Raw genomic sequence first — 14,790 nt, forward strand, 5'->3', positions numbered from 1 at the left:
ACAGCCAACAGTGTCACGATCTAGTACCGAGGCGGAGTACAAGGCCCTTGCAAATGGTGCAGCTGAAGTCACATGGGTGCAGTCTGTGCTTAGAGACCTGGGAGTACCTCTGCCGTGACCACTAGTTTTATGGTGTGATAATTTAGGTGCCACATACTTAACTGCAAATCCAGTGTTCCATGCAAGGACGAAGCATATTGAGGTGGATTTCCACTTCGTCAGAGAAAAGGTGGCACAAGGAGCATTGAATGTACGTTTGTGTCTTCTGGTGATCAAGTAGCAGATGCCTTCACTAAACCTGCTACAAAGATCATGCTGGAGAAATTACGACACAATCTCAACCTTGTGGCCGGTTGAGATTGAGGGGGAATGTTAACGTACATGGAATAGTATCAGTCATATCTCATGTAATTATGATGGAGATATTATGTAGCAATTGTAATCTGCTGTGTATGGTAGTCTACGATCTGATTAGTATCAGATTGATTGTATCCTTATTGTACAAGGTCTATCAGATTAAATAGAGGTGCAGCCCATGGGGCAATTCACGGCAAACATATTGTTGTCTAACGCCGCCCGCCCGCCCGCAAGCTGCTTGTGGATTCATTGCTGAAGATGAGCACAAACATAGTAGTAAGTATTATGATCAAGTCAAGCCATTATATTAGTAGATGATAATAATAACAATAATCCTAGAGGTTAAGACTTTGGTCGGTCAAGTCTTATGATCAAGTCAAGCCATTATATTATGATCAAGTCAAGCCATTATATTAGTAGATGATAATAATAACAATAATCCTAGAGGTGCAGCAGCATCCGTCACCGGCAGGAAGGCAGGCACGCAGCATCCCATCACCAGCGCGCTTGCGCCAACGTACGTCCTATACACACACTCGTCTCCTTTCATTTACAGCTTAAAGCAGCCTACTAACGAACGAATTCCTTTTGATTCCTGGATGGATGCAGGTGCCGCACGTCGTCCATCCCTGCATCCCACCAGGGAATGGCCTACGCGGCCCTTGGCGCGGCACAATGGGTGGTGGGCAAGGCGCTAGCCCTCGCCGCGGATGGCGTGCTGGAGGCTTGGGCGGCCACCAGCAACTTTGGGCCCAACATCGAGGCCCTCAGTACAGAACTGCTGCTCGTGAAGGCTACGCTCGAAACAGCTGCCCGCAGGGATATCTGCGGTATGGCCATTGAGGAGCTGCTGCAGAGGCTGCGGGACTCGGCACACAATGCCGAAGACTTGCTGGACGAGCTGGACTACTTCCGCATCCACGACGAGCTCCAGGGCACGTACGATGCTGCCGACCATCACGGCAGGACTGGCATTCACAACCTCGTCCTCAGTGCTCACCACACCGTCAAAGCTCTTGGGAGACAGCTGGTATCTTTGTCCACGTACTGGTTTGGTGCCAACTCTTGTGCTTGGCAGCGTCAGCGTGGTAGGAAGAGGTTACGCGGCGATTCCTCCTCAGCGTGTATGGGAGGGACCGTGCCATGAATAACATCATACATGATATCACTGAGGGTCAATATTGTGACAAGAGTCTAACCGTGCTTCCAGTTGTTGGTCCAGGGGGAGTGGGAAAGACAACTCTGATACAACACATATATCACAACCAACAAGTGTGGAATCATTTTCCAGTCAGGATTTGGATATGTGTGTCGTTCAATTTCAACCTGGATAAGGTGCTTGAAGAGATTAAAAGATATACCCCTGCAGTTGAAGATGAAAAGGAGAGTATGAGAATAGAAGAGCTGATTGAAAAAAGATTGAAATATGGCAGTTTACTAATGTGGATGACTGGAATAGATTATTGTTGATACTTGGCCATTCAGAAGAAAAAAGTTGCATGATTCTAGTCACAACTCGATTTCAGGCAATAGCACAGAAGGTTAAAACAACTGACCATCCAAAAGAACTGAACGGTTTAGAATCTGAAGAGTTTAGGAAGTTATTCCTTGTATTTGTCTTTGATGATGGGCAATGTCCAGGGAATAAACTTCATTTGCTAGATAAGGTAATGGAAAAACTAAAAGGTTCCCCTCTTGCAGCAAAGACTGTTGGTAGATTACTGAGGACAGACCCTAGTATGGGTCATTGGAGAAGGGTCCTAAACAGTGAAGAATGGGAGACCGATAACAATGGAATTATGTCTGCCTTGAAGCTTAGCTATGACTTTCTCCTTTTCAATCTGCAGCGGTGTTTTTTCTATTCTGCATTGTTTCCTGAAGATTACCGTTTCAGAAGACATGAGCTCATCAGCCTGTGGGTTGGACTAGATATTTTGACACCTTATGGTCAAAACCCAACCTTTGAAGGTGGTATGAGTTTTCTAAATTATTTAGTCATCCATGGATTTTTCAGAGAAGAGGAAACTGATGGTGATCCACGATATGTCATGCATGACCTACTGCATGAGTTGGCATTGAAGGTTGCATCGCATGATTGTCTTAGTTTACGTCTCCCTAATGTTGGATCAGTAAAAATTCAGCCAACAACTCGACATTTGTCTATAAGCACAGAGAACTTGTACATGTATGATGAAGTGTCTGGTGAAAAATTAAAGAGTAAATTGGAAAAACTGAAGACAATATTGAAGGTTGAACATTTGCAAACACTTGTTATTTGGAGAAATAAATGAAGGTTTTGCCAGGATATTTGCTGAATTTTTGGGGGATGCAAACGCTCTTCGTGTTCTTCATCTTCTCAGCATGCGTTGTCCTGTGGAGTCCATGTTACGTAACTTTTCAGGACTTGTCCACCTACGATACCTATGTCTAGGAATAAATAGGTGGCTGCATCCACCACTTAACATCTCCAGATTTTATCATTTAAGGATTCTGGATCTTGAGTTGTGGAAGGACAGTTGTAATTTGCCCAAAGACATGAGCAACCTTGCCAAATTGTGCCATTTTTATACCCCAAGTGATGGTGAGCTTCATTCTGATATTTGTAGTGTGGGAAAACTCAAACTCTTAGAAGAGTTAAAGGCATTTCGAGTCAATAAAAGGGAAGAAGGGTTTGGACCAAAGCAGCTAGAGCATTTGACCAAGCTAAGGGAGCTTGGCATCTACAACCTTGAGAAAATACCTACAGAACAAGAAGCAGCTCAAGCAAAACTGATGGAGAAAAAATACTTGAGGAGGTTAACATTGGACTGGGATCGTAAGCTATCTATTGTTGAGCCTGGTGTGGAAGCAGCGGTTCTTGAGAGCCTTCAACCACATGAAGATCTTGAAGTGTTGTGCATTAGAGGACATGGAGGCTCTTCTTGTCCAACATGGCTGGGTGATGAGTTCGCTGTTGAAGCTCTACAATCTCTTTGGCTTGATGGTGTTTCCTGGGAAGTTTTCCCTTCTTTAGGGAAGGCATTGGATCTTCGTGAGCTCAGGTTGGAGCGTATTGCTGGACCGAAGGAGTTTATCATCGAGAGAAGCTTTTGCAAGCTAATAAAGCTCAAACTCATGTGGCTAGGAGGTTTTGAAAAATGTGGTTTCCCGTCTGAACAAGAGTCTTCCCTTGTTAGGGACTTGTTGCCACCGGATGCTCATATGTTCCTACTTTTGCAAGTTCTGGTTATTAGGAACTGCTCGAAACTGTTGGGGTTTCCTTTCTCAAACCACATTGTTTCCCCAGATTGGTTCCCCAAACTACAAGAGCTTGAGATATGTGACTGTCCAGAATTCTTGTCAATGATCCCCATGTCTTTGATTGAAAGCATGCGTCAAGTCCTGATACTGCGGGTCAAGCTAGTAGAGGAGCTTCAGTACTCAAAATCGTCAGATGGAGTAGAATTGATAATTGAAGGAAAGGGTGATCTGCATAGCATAGACCAAGTCTTGGTTTTTGATAAAGAAACAGGTCTTGAGAAGTTGACACTCAAGAGGTGCCCACCTCTGGAGTTGAAGCACCTTCAGATGCTAGCCTCGCTGAAGATATTGATTGTGCATCGCTCAGAAGGTCTGGTTGGACCACTAGGAGGCGAGGGTGATGCGGAATGGCAGCTCCCTGTTGAGGATATCTGGATCAAGGACTTAAGTGGTAATAGTGGGAAGGAATTGACAGAGCTCCTCCCCCACCTCCCAAAGCTCTCCAAATTGACAATATCGGTTTGTAAAAACATAAAAAAGCTGGTAGTCGGGGTGAATGTGCAACGAACAACATTAGAAGCATCAGATATTTTTTTTTGACGAGAATAGCAGGAGCTATGCTTTTGCATTATAGTGAAGGGAAAAAGTAAAAAGTATAGGGGAGGGGTGTTAAGCACCCCGAGCATAAAACGAACACAAACATATACAGTTGCCTATCGGAAAGCACTCCTGAAGAACATGCACTACCCCTCTGCCGTATGGGTAGGTCTCAAAGCCTCACTGAGCAATGTAACGTCATCACGAATCATGTTTACCAACGCCCTCGGTGTCAGGTCCTTATCCTCAAAAACTCGACGGTTTCTCTCCTTCCATAGATGCCAGACGATGTACGCCGACAGAGTTATCTCTTCCTCCGTCCTTGCTGGTGCTCCTCTTTGCGTACAAAGCATCTTCCACCAATCTGAAACTGAACTTGCCGAAGACACACCATTGTACATCCTGCTGTTGGCACCAAGGGAGAGATGCCAGACCTCTCTCGCATAACAGCATTGAAGCGTGAGATGCATCGCGGTCTCCTGCTCCTGGTCACAAAATTTGCAAGAGGCGTTATGTGGCCATCCTCTCGCCTGTAGCCGGTCGGCAGTCCAGTTTCTGTTCTGCAGCAGAAGCCACATGTAGAATTTCACCTTCCCTTCTAGCTTGCTTCTCCACACCCGGGCAATCTCAGGCTGCTCAATCCTGGCAGAGAATTGGACCCCATAAGCAGAACTCGCCGAGTATATTCCATTGGCAGAGATATTCCAGTTGATTTTGTCCCTTTGAGTTGACAAGTTCACCGGCTGCAATTTTTCCCACAGGCCAACAAATTGACATAGCTGCTCGTGGCTGTCCATTCGCTGTATACCTTGCATCCATCGCCCAGTGCTTATAGCCTCTTTGACCGTGAGCCGTTTACACCTAGCCAGCTTGAAGATATCCGGTGCTAGGTGCTGTGGGGCCTCGCCATTGAGCCACCGATCTTTCCAGAAGGTTGCAACACTACCATCTCCAAACTCGATGCAAGTGCAGCTGGAGAAGAGTTGCCGATCAGTGTCATCACATGGAGTCGCTGTACCCTTCCATGGCCTATCCTCTTCAGCCCACCTGAACCATTCCCATCGAATGCGCAAGGCCCTACTGAAACAATCTATATCCTTCACTCCTAGGCCACCAAAACGCTTGGGGGCACACACTCGTTTCCAATTTACAAGGCTTTTCCTCCCTACTGATTCATCCTCCGCACACCATAGGAAATTTCTCCTCAGCTTGTCCACCTTTTTGGTGAGCCACTTGTCAGGCGGGAAGACCGTCAAGAAGAAAGTGGCGGTTGCCGTAACCACAGAATTGATGTACACCAGCCTTCCCATCCTGTTTAATAACCTTCCCTTCCTAGGAGCAAGCTTCCCCGCAACTTTGTCGAGGACCGGTTGAAGCTCTGCCCTCCGCGGTTTACGAAACCCAAGTGGTAGTCCCAAATATTGACATGGGAGAGAGCCCAGTATCCCACCAAAATCATACAATATATTCTCAACATTAATTTCAGCGCAGGAGATAGGATATGCCACGGTCTTGCCGATGTTGGCCCGCAGCCCAGAAGCGTCCCCAAAGACTTTTAGGATGGCATGAACAGCAGCAAAATCTTGGGCAACCGGGTTGATGAACAAAGCTGCATCATCGGCGTAGAAACTGGATCGCAAACGAGCAGCCCTGATTCTCAAAGGTGTAAGCACCGCCCTCTCTGTGGCCATCGAAAGCATCCGTTGCAGGGGCTCCATGGCAAGAATAAAAAGCAGAGGCGACATGGAGTCTCCCTGCCGCAGCCCTCGTCTATGCACAAATGGAGAACCTTGTGATCCATTCAGCAGCACTCTAGAGGAAGAAGACGCAAATATTATAGATATCATATCCCTCCATCTCTGACCAAAGCCCATTGCCTCCATTACCTCCAGCAGGTAGCTCCAACACACTGAGTCAAAAGCTTTGGCCATGTCAAGCTTCAAAAACACCAGCGGAGAATTCCCGGAATGAGCAGCCTTAATCACATTCTTGACATACAAAAAATTATCCTGAATCGATCGCCCTCTGATGAAAGCACTTTGGTTGTGGGAGACAAGTTTGTGAATCACCGGTGCTAGCCTTGCCGCCAACATCTTACTCAGGAGCTTCGGAACACTGTGCATCAAACTAATAGGGCGGAAATCACATGCATCTCGGGCTTCATCTTTCTTGGGCAGGAGAGCCATATTTGCCGTATTCATGATCTTCCAATTTTGAGCAGGCAAAGAGTGCACGCAATTTACTGCAGCAAGCAAATCTCCCTTAATTACCGGCCAACATCTCTTATAAAAAGCACCGGTAAAACCATCTGGCCCGGGTGCCTTCTCCCCATGTATCTCTGTCACCGCAGCCCGTAGTTCTTGTTCAGTAAAAGGTATCTCCAGCTGTGTCAAATCTAGTCGTGGCAGGCCCAGGGAGTTCCAATTAAGTGTGGTAGTGCGCGAGAAGGGGGTGCCCATTTGCTGTTTGAAACGATCCAGTAGAATCTTGGCCTTTCCCTCATGATCAGACACCGGGCCATTCGTCCCATTTAGCACCGGGATATGGTTTTTCCTGCGTCGGCCATTTGCCCGGAGATGAAAAAATCTTGTGTTGGCATCCCCCTCCTTAATCTGAGTCACCCTCGATTTCTGCCTCCATCGTGCTCTGTCAATGGCCGCAATACCCAATAGCTTTATCTTGAGCAAGCTCCTCAGATTTCTCTCGGCCTCGGTCAGCTCTCGGTCCTCTTGAGCCAGGTCCAGGCGAAAAATGACTTCATTTGCAATACCAGATATGAAAGTGGCCCACCTCACCTTTTTCTTGTTCCAATTTTTTAAGGCCGCCGCCGATCTGGAAAGTTTCGTATGTAACACTCGAACTGGGTCTCCAGATTGGACCTCTCTATTCCAAGCTTGAGCAACAACCCCATCAAACTCCTGGGATTTTAACTAATGATTCTCGAACCGGAAAGCCTTATAATGAGAGGGCTGCATTTTTTTCAAAATCAACGGGCAATGATCAGATATGTTGGTCGATGCGGGAGTTAGTTGAAATTGTGGGAAAGCAGCCTCCCACTCGCCGGAGACTAAAACCCTGTCAATTCTGGTCAGGGTGACGTTTTGACGCTCGTTTGACCAAGTAAATCTTCTCCCCAGCAAGGGAAAATCGATTAATTCCAAATCCTCAATGAGTGCCCTAAATCTGCCCATCATCCTCAGATTGCAGTTATTGTTGCTCTTGTCAACAGCCCTACTGATCATGTTGAAATCCCCCAACACCATCCATCTCGACAACATGTGATGCTGGATCCTTCTCAATTCAGACATGAACTCCATCTTATCGGCCTCTAACTGTGGGCCGTAGACCCCTGTGATTGACCAACAATTGCCATCAGATTTGTCCCTGATAGTACCTGAAATCGAATGAGCTCCCGCTGCCAAGGGAATATCAGACACCTCAAAATCATCGGTGCAAGCAATGAGGATCCCTCCTCGAGACCCGATAGCAGGCAAACTGATAAAATTGTCAGCAAATCTTGACCCCAAAGATTCCAGCACCAGGTTCCTAGACATGTCATTGATCTTTGTCTCTTGTAAACAAACCACATTGCACTTTAATTCAGCCACAAAAATTTGCACAGCTCTCCTCTTAGCTGGACTATTCAGACCCCGGACATTCCAATTCAGAATAGTGAAATCCATAAAACAAACCAATCACTCTGACAGTACATCGACTCTCCGATATCCAACCATATCCTCCTCCCGATCCCGCAGAGGGGATCACAGCAGGAAACCACACACATCTTCCGACACACGCCAAACTCCACTAACCAGCATACAACATTAAGAAACAGAAGGCAGACTAACATTGGAAACTGACTGAAACACGCACACCTAACTGAATATTAAGTGACAGTTCAGGTGGCTGCCACTAGTGCCTGCTCCAGTTCAACGTGTCCAGTCTTCTTGCCGTGGCCGCCCGTTGAGTTCACCAGCTCAGTGACCGCGGCGACGAACTTGTCGGGCAGCGGCTGCTTGTACAGATCCCTGTACTTCTGCAGGTCCGCCGCCGTTGCATCCACCACCGGCGAATCCCCCGCCCAGACATCCCCTTTCTTCATGAGGACGAGCTGCACCTTATCCATGGTGGACCACTTCGCTGTTGGTTTGGCGGCGAGCCTGCCGCTGCTCCGCCTTGTGAGCTTCCCATCAGCGCCCCCATCCTGCTTGCCGCCATCTACAGGGTTGGGGAGGAGTGCGGCTCGCAGCGGAGATGTGCAGTCGATGAGGAATTGGCCAAGGGGGTCGATTGGCTCCGCCCCTCCACCGGCCTCAGCCTTTTCCGACCCCTCCGAGCCCATCAACTCTAGGCCCAGCACATGTGGCCCCATGTTTGGGCCCTCCCTAGGAGAGTGTGGCCCGAAAACCCCTTCCGTGGAGTCCCTTCCTTCGTTTGACCCGCTATCCTCCCTTGACCGAGTCGGAGCCACAGCACTATCTGACCCCTGCCCCTCTAGCCCCACCTCTGAATAGCCACATGCACCAATGACCAGAGTATCATGAAAAAGGCCATGCACGTCGCTCCCAGACCCGGCTGCCCTAGTCGCTCCAGCCTCTTCTTGGCGGTGGTCACACTTACATGTAGCCTCCTGAACCAGCTCGTGACGGTGCTTCTCTGGATCAGCTGGCGCCTGGGCGGGCACGCTTTCATGGGATAGGGCAAGCACACCCTCCCTGACGCCGGATCGCCCCTCTGCGGCCTTCCCCTTTTGCAGCTCGTTCATGACCGGCGTGCTCCCGTCTTGCTGACCGGGCGATGCAAGTGGCCCAACGGAACCCACGAACGGGTCCCGGCCTGACAACGGGCCGCCTGCCAAGTCAGCGTTGATCAGCGGTAGCAGTTGCTCCTCCTTCCCGCCGGCAGCATGCTGCCGCCCCTCTCCGGCTCGACTTCCCTGCCGCCTGTCACCTTGGCCCGCCCCAGCTTGCCGGAGTCCTGCACTCGCTAGCCGGAACCCCTCGCCATACCCGTAACTGCGCCGGCCTCCATTAGCACCTCCACCGCCTCCAGCCCCGCCCGCGCCCGAGTCCGGGAACCGGAGTCTGGAGTGCGCCGATGCCCGCGGCGGCGGCGGTGGATAGTCTCCGTCTTCATAGCTTAAGAACCATCTATACCCCCATCTGTTGGACCAAGCCGGCATCAGTCCATCCTCCGATGGCATGCCGCTGATGCTACTACGGCTGCAGCATCCACTGTCCGGACTCGACTCCGGTGGGCAGGTAAAATCCACCACATGGTCCAGATGAATGAGGACTGGGTGGCCCAGCAGACCGACCTGCCCCCATCGCGGCGACACCTCCTCCAGTATACCCAGCTCCGGATAGTGACATCCCGGCGAGCCCATCTCCCTCGGCTCCTCCAGTTGGAGAACACCTCTGGTCTTGAGCTTCTCGACGGCGTCCATCCACACCCAGAGGCGGAAGCACCCGGTCTCCTCCTCCCTACGCACCTCCGAGTCGATCCCCTCAATCAGCATTGATGGATCGAACAGGGAAGCCACACTGTGGATGTCCCACGCGTGCTCGGGCACCCCTTCCAGACACACCCTCGCCTTGTACAGCAGCTTCACCGGTGATCCCCGACGGAACCGCGACCAAGGCGCGATCATGAAGGATACGCGCCCAAGGACGAGCGGCCCCTGGATCCCCATCACCTTGTCCCGAATTGCCGCGTCGTCGAAGACGAACAGCAGCTCACCAAGCGCCCTCAGCGACACCTTGACCTGCTCCTCGGGGAAGCGGAACCGCAGAGCCAGGGCCCTCTTGACGTCGACGAGCTCGAACGGCGCCGGTGCACCCACCACAACCGCCACCACCCCACTCCTGGTCAGCTTCCTCTCTGCCTCCGCTAGCCCCGCAGTACGGCGAGCCGTGGCGATGACCAGCCCGCGGCGGACCTGGGGGTCAACAGCAGTCGCTTCCATGGGAACGCGGACAGCAGAGCGCGGCGGCGGACCTGGGGGCGGTGGAGGGAGGTGGACTTGCGGCTTTGCAGCCGGCGGCTGGACTTGCGACGAGCACCACCTAGCTTTGTGGCCAGCCTCACCACACAACAAACACTTGGCGCGGTTGGTGCACACGGCGATCCGGTGATCAGGCTCAAGGCACCTGAAGCGCTTTCCCCTCGCTTTCTTGAACAGGAGCTCCTTGAAAAGGCTCGCTATGGGCTTGGGACGTGGTGGCGGCCTCTGGTGATATGGGGGGCGCCTCCCTCTCCCCACCATCTTCCAACCACCATCATCAATGAGAGCAGGATGGGTGGGCACAGCAAGCGGCGTGGGAGAGGGATCAGCACGCGGGACAGAGATGACGGACATTAGACGCCTCCCCGGCTCCTCCTCCCCCGCAGCCGGCATTGATGGCGCGCCAGAGCCCCCAGATCTTGAAGGCGCCCTCGCTCCACCCGGCGCCAGCAGAGCGTCCAAGAACGAGACAGGAGCGGCTCCACCCGCCGCGAGCCTGGGGGACGCGGTCGACGAGGCCATGGCGGCAAAGATAAGCACTTGCAGAGAACGGTCCGGCCGGCGACGAGGGTGAGCTGCGGCGGCGACCAGGGGCGGTGGCGATAGCTAGCTACCAGGGTGAGCTGCTGTCTGCTGCATGTTTGGTTTAAGCATCAGATATTGGGGGAGGTGAAATAACAGCAGCAGCAGAGGAAGAGGATGATGGGGTGCTGCTCTTCCCAGCTCATCTATGTGACTCACTACGGGAACTGCAGCTCGTGGGCTGCCGAGGGCTGGTCCTGGTGGACCCGCCAACTCTTGTTCCTGGAAGAGGATGGCTCGAAGCCTTGCGATCCCTTCAGAGATTGAGAATACAAAATACCTCCCCATTCTCGTTTTCCTGTCACATGTTTCCTTCGTCTCTGCAATTCCTGACGGTTACGCGTGCGGAAGGCTTCTTTCCTGCTGGTTGGGATCCCAATCCCAGACGGGCTTTGGAGCAGCAGAGACAGCTTGTTTCATCCACACTGCAGGATCTATGCACAGATTATGCAGCGGGGCTCATTTCTGCACCCGTCTGCAGCTTCTTCTCTTCCTCCCTCACAAGGTTGGCACTTGTTGGGAGCGAGTATGAAAGGATACAGCGCTTCAGCAAGGAGCAAGAGGACGCCCTTGAGCTCCTCTCCTCCCTCCAGCAACTAGAGATTGAGGAATTCAACGACCTTCAGACACTTCCTGCAGGGCTGCACAAGCTTACCAGCCTTAAGATATTGTTAGTCCGCACCTGTCCAGCCATCTCTTCGTTGCCCCGATGATGGCCTCCCCGATTCACTGCAAGAGCTAAATGTCAGATACTGCGGTAATGAGGAGCTAAAACAGCAGTGCAGGGGGTTTAGTGGGAACCATCCCTAAAGTCACATTATAGACTGATCCGAGGTAACACAAGCAATATTTTCTTGTGTTTTTCCACTTTGCGCTTTTCCTGCAATCCTGCTTAATAACACTGCGTTCGTTCCCATCCAATGTGCAACCCTTGTACATTCTTCTAGCCTTGTAGAGAACAACTCTGTTCATACAGACACACTTGCCACATGCATGACATGAGGGTCTTGTGGCTGTCGTCTTCCTTCCTGCACATAAATCCGGTAAGCACATCCAAACTGGAACTTTGCTCCTGTTGTACCATATCAATTATCTCCACTTCCACTTATACTCGCTGCAAATAATATATCCACTTATCTTCCTGCTATATTAGATATCCATTTTCTTCTTAATCATGTCAAACGTGATGGTTTAGTTGCGTTGATGCAGGCGTGCACAAGGCGTATACATGAAGGAAGAATCCACACAGCCGGAGGAGTAGTTAGTTAGCTAAAATCTTTTGTATCTTTATCTCCTCTTATCTCTAGTTTTCTTCCTTCACAAGATGTAATCTATCTCAACAACCTGTACGCGTTTATGGGCTCGCAACCCTCCTATATAACACGCAACACGTCGGCCAGGAAGGCTAAGACGTTTACCGCAAGTCGCACATGGTATACAGAGCCTTCTTCTTCCACAAACCCTAGCTAATCCATCTCCATCAAGTGCGCAGCCATGTCTTCCTCCTCCGCCTCCTTCCAGTCGCCGCTCAGCGGTGGAGTCCCGGAGAAGCTCTCCCGCACCAACTACGTTCTGTGGTGAACCCAGATCACGCCGCAGCTGCGGGGCGCTGGCGTCTTCCACTACGTCGACGGCACGGCGACTGAGCCGGCCAAAATCCTCACCAGCAAGGACGCCGCAGGCAAGGAGACCACCGGGCCGAATCCTCTTCATCCACTTTGGGTGAGGGAGGACCAGCAGGTCCTCGGCTACCTGCTCCAGAACCTCTCCAAGGAGGTGCTCGTCACGGTGACCACGATCACCAGGGCGCGCGAACTCTGGGTGGCACTGGCGAGCATGTTCTCGTCACAGTCACTCAGCCGCGTCAACAACATCCGTACAGCGCTGATCAATGCGCAGAAGGGAAATCAATCGGTGGCCTCCTTCTTCGCCGCCATGAGAGGTCTCGCCGATGAACTCGCCGCGGCGGGCAAACCCATCCAAGATGATGAGCTCATGTCCTACATCATCCACGGGCTGGACCAAGACTATCAGCCTCTTGTCTCTGCACTGGATGCACGCGTCACCCCGGTAACTCTTGATGAACTCTTTGCTATGCTCAGTAACTTTGATCAATGCATGGCGCAGTACCAAGGCTCCGGTGGTGGCTTCAAGTCGTCGGCCAACTCTGCGTTCAGAGGCCGCGGCGGTGGCTCTCGCTCACGCTCATCTCCCCGTGGCAAGGGGAGGTTCAGCTCCGGTGGTGGCAGCTACTCCAACAACTCGTGCGGCGGCGGCCGCTCGGGAAACTCCAAAGGGCGTCGCGGTGGTGGCAGTGGTGGTTCCAACAGATCCCGCCCGGACTTGCCCCGCTGTCAAATCTGTGGCAAGCCAGAACATACGGCGAAGGATTGTTGGTACCGCTACAAAGAAGATGATGGTGACTCCTCGCAAGATGAAGAGAAAGTTGCCGCTGCGGCCGATGGCTCCTATGGAGTTGACACAAACTGGTACGTTGACAGCGGCGCCACCAACCACATCACCAACGAGCTCGAGAAAGTCACCATGAAGGAGAAATATCGTGGCAAGGATCAAATTCACACGGCTAGTGGTGAAGGTATGGGCATACGTCACATTGGCCATTCAATTTTTAATACCCCTAGTCGTAAAATTCATCTCAAAAGAATCTTGCATGTTCCTAGTGCTCATAAAAATCTTCTCTCCGTTCATAGAATTGCCATTGACAATCATGTTTTTCTCGAATTTCATCCCTATTTCTTTTTGATCAAGGATCAGGCAACGAGGAAAATTCTCTATCGAGGTAGATGTGTTCGAGGGCTCTACCCGTTGATTCCGGAGTTTAGAAGATTCAATAAACAAGCTTGTGGTGCTATCAAGCTTTCGTATACACGATGGCACGATCGTTTAGGACATGCCTCTTTCTCTTTGGTTGAAAAATTACTTAGGAAAAATAAGCTCCCGTTTGTTGGTGAGCGAAACATTGAAACTATTTGTAATTCATGTCAGTGTGCTAAAAGTCATCAATTACCGTACCCTATATCTACTAGTGTCTCCACCAAACCGTTGCAATTGATCTTTTCTGATGTGTGGGGGCCTGCCCCCTCCTCTGTTGGTAGACACACGTATTATGTGAGTTTCATCGATGACTATAGCAAATTTTCATGGATCTATCTCCTCAAGAGAAGATCAGATGTGTTCCAAGTTTTTCACAACTTTCAAGCACTTGTTGAAAGAAAGTTTGTCAGTAAGATTCTTGCTGTCCAGTCTGATTGGGGAGGGGAATACGAAAAACTAAATTCCTTCTTCCAAAGCATAGGCATATCTCACCATGTATCATGCCCTCACGCTCACCAACAAAATGGGTCGGCCGAACGCAAGCATAGGCACATTGTCGAGGTTGGCTTGGCCCTCCTAGCCGGAGCATCCATGCCCCTCAAGTTCTGGGATGAGGCTTTTCTGACAGCCGTTCATATTATCAACATGTTACCTAGTTGTGTTATCAACAATGAAACACCTATGGAACGTCTCCTCCACACAAAACCAGATTACACCTCTCTCCGTGTTTTTGGCTGTGCTTGTTGGCCCAATCTTCGGCCTTACAACAAACGCAAGCTCATGTTTAGATCAAAACAGTGTGCCTTTCTTGGTTATAGTGCCCAACATAAAGGTGTCAAGTGTCTTGACATCTCCACTGGTCGAGTTTACATCTCTCGCGATGTTGTTTTTGATGAGACCAAATTTCCCTTTGCGGATCTCCACCCCAACGCCGGCGCACTCCTCCGCAAAGAAATTTTGCTACTACCCTCTCATCTTTCTGCCTATGATCAAGGGGGTATTACAAATTGTGATGATCATATGACTAACCCTACTAATAGTCTTCATGAGCCCTGTGATGATGCAGAAAACAGCGATGCAAAAACTGCAGCAAATGGTGAAGAAAATGGACCAACAGGTCCTTATTTCATGTGTCGTAGTCCAGGGGACAGATCCTCCTCGGGATCGGAGCAAGC

General features: G+C 50.6%; 2 pseudogenes; both read left to right on the forward strand.

The window, feature by feature from the left end:
* Window positions 1-1,003: 1,003 nt before the first annotated feature.
* Window positions 1,004-11,590, forward strand: LOC125534230 (annotated as a pseudogene).
* Window positions 11,591-12,754: 1,164 nt separating this feature from the next.
* LOC125541927 lies at window positions 12,755-12,893 on the forward strand (annotated as a pseudogene).
* Window positions 12,894-14,790: the final 1,897 nt, after the last annotated feature.

The sequence above is a fragment of the Triticum urartu genome, chromosome 2 (assembly GCF_003073215.2).
Source record: "Triticum urartu cultivar G1812 chromosome 2, Tu2.1, whole genome shotgun sequence".
In the NCBI taxonomy this organism is placed as follows: domain Eukaryota; kingdom Viridiplantae; phylum Streptophyta; class Magnoliopsida; order Poales; family Poaceae; genus Triticum; species Triticum urartu.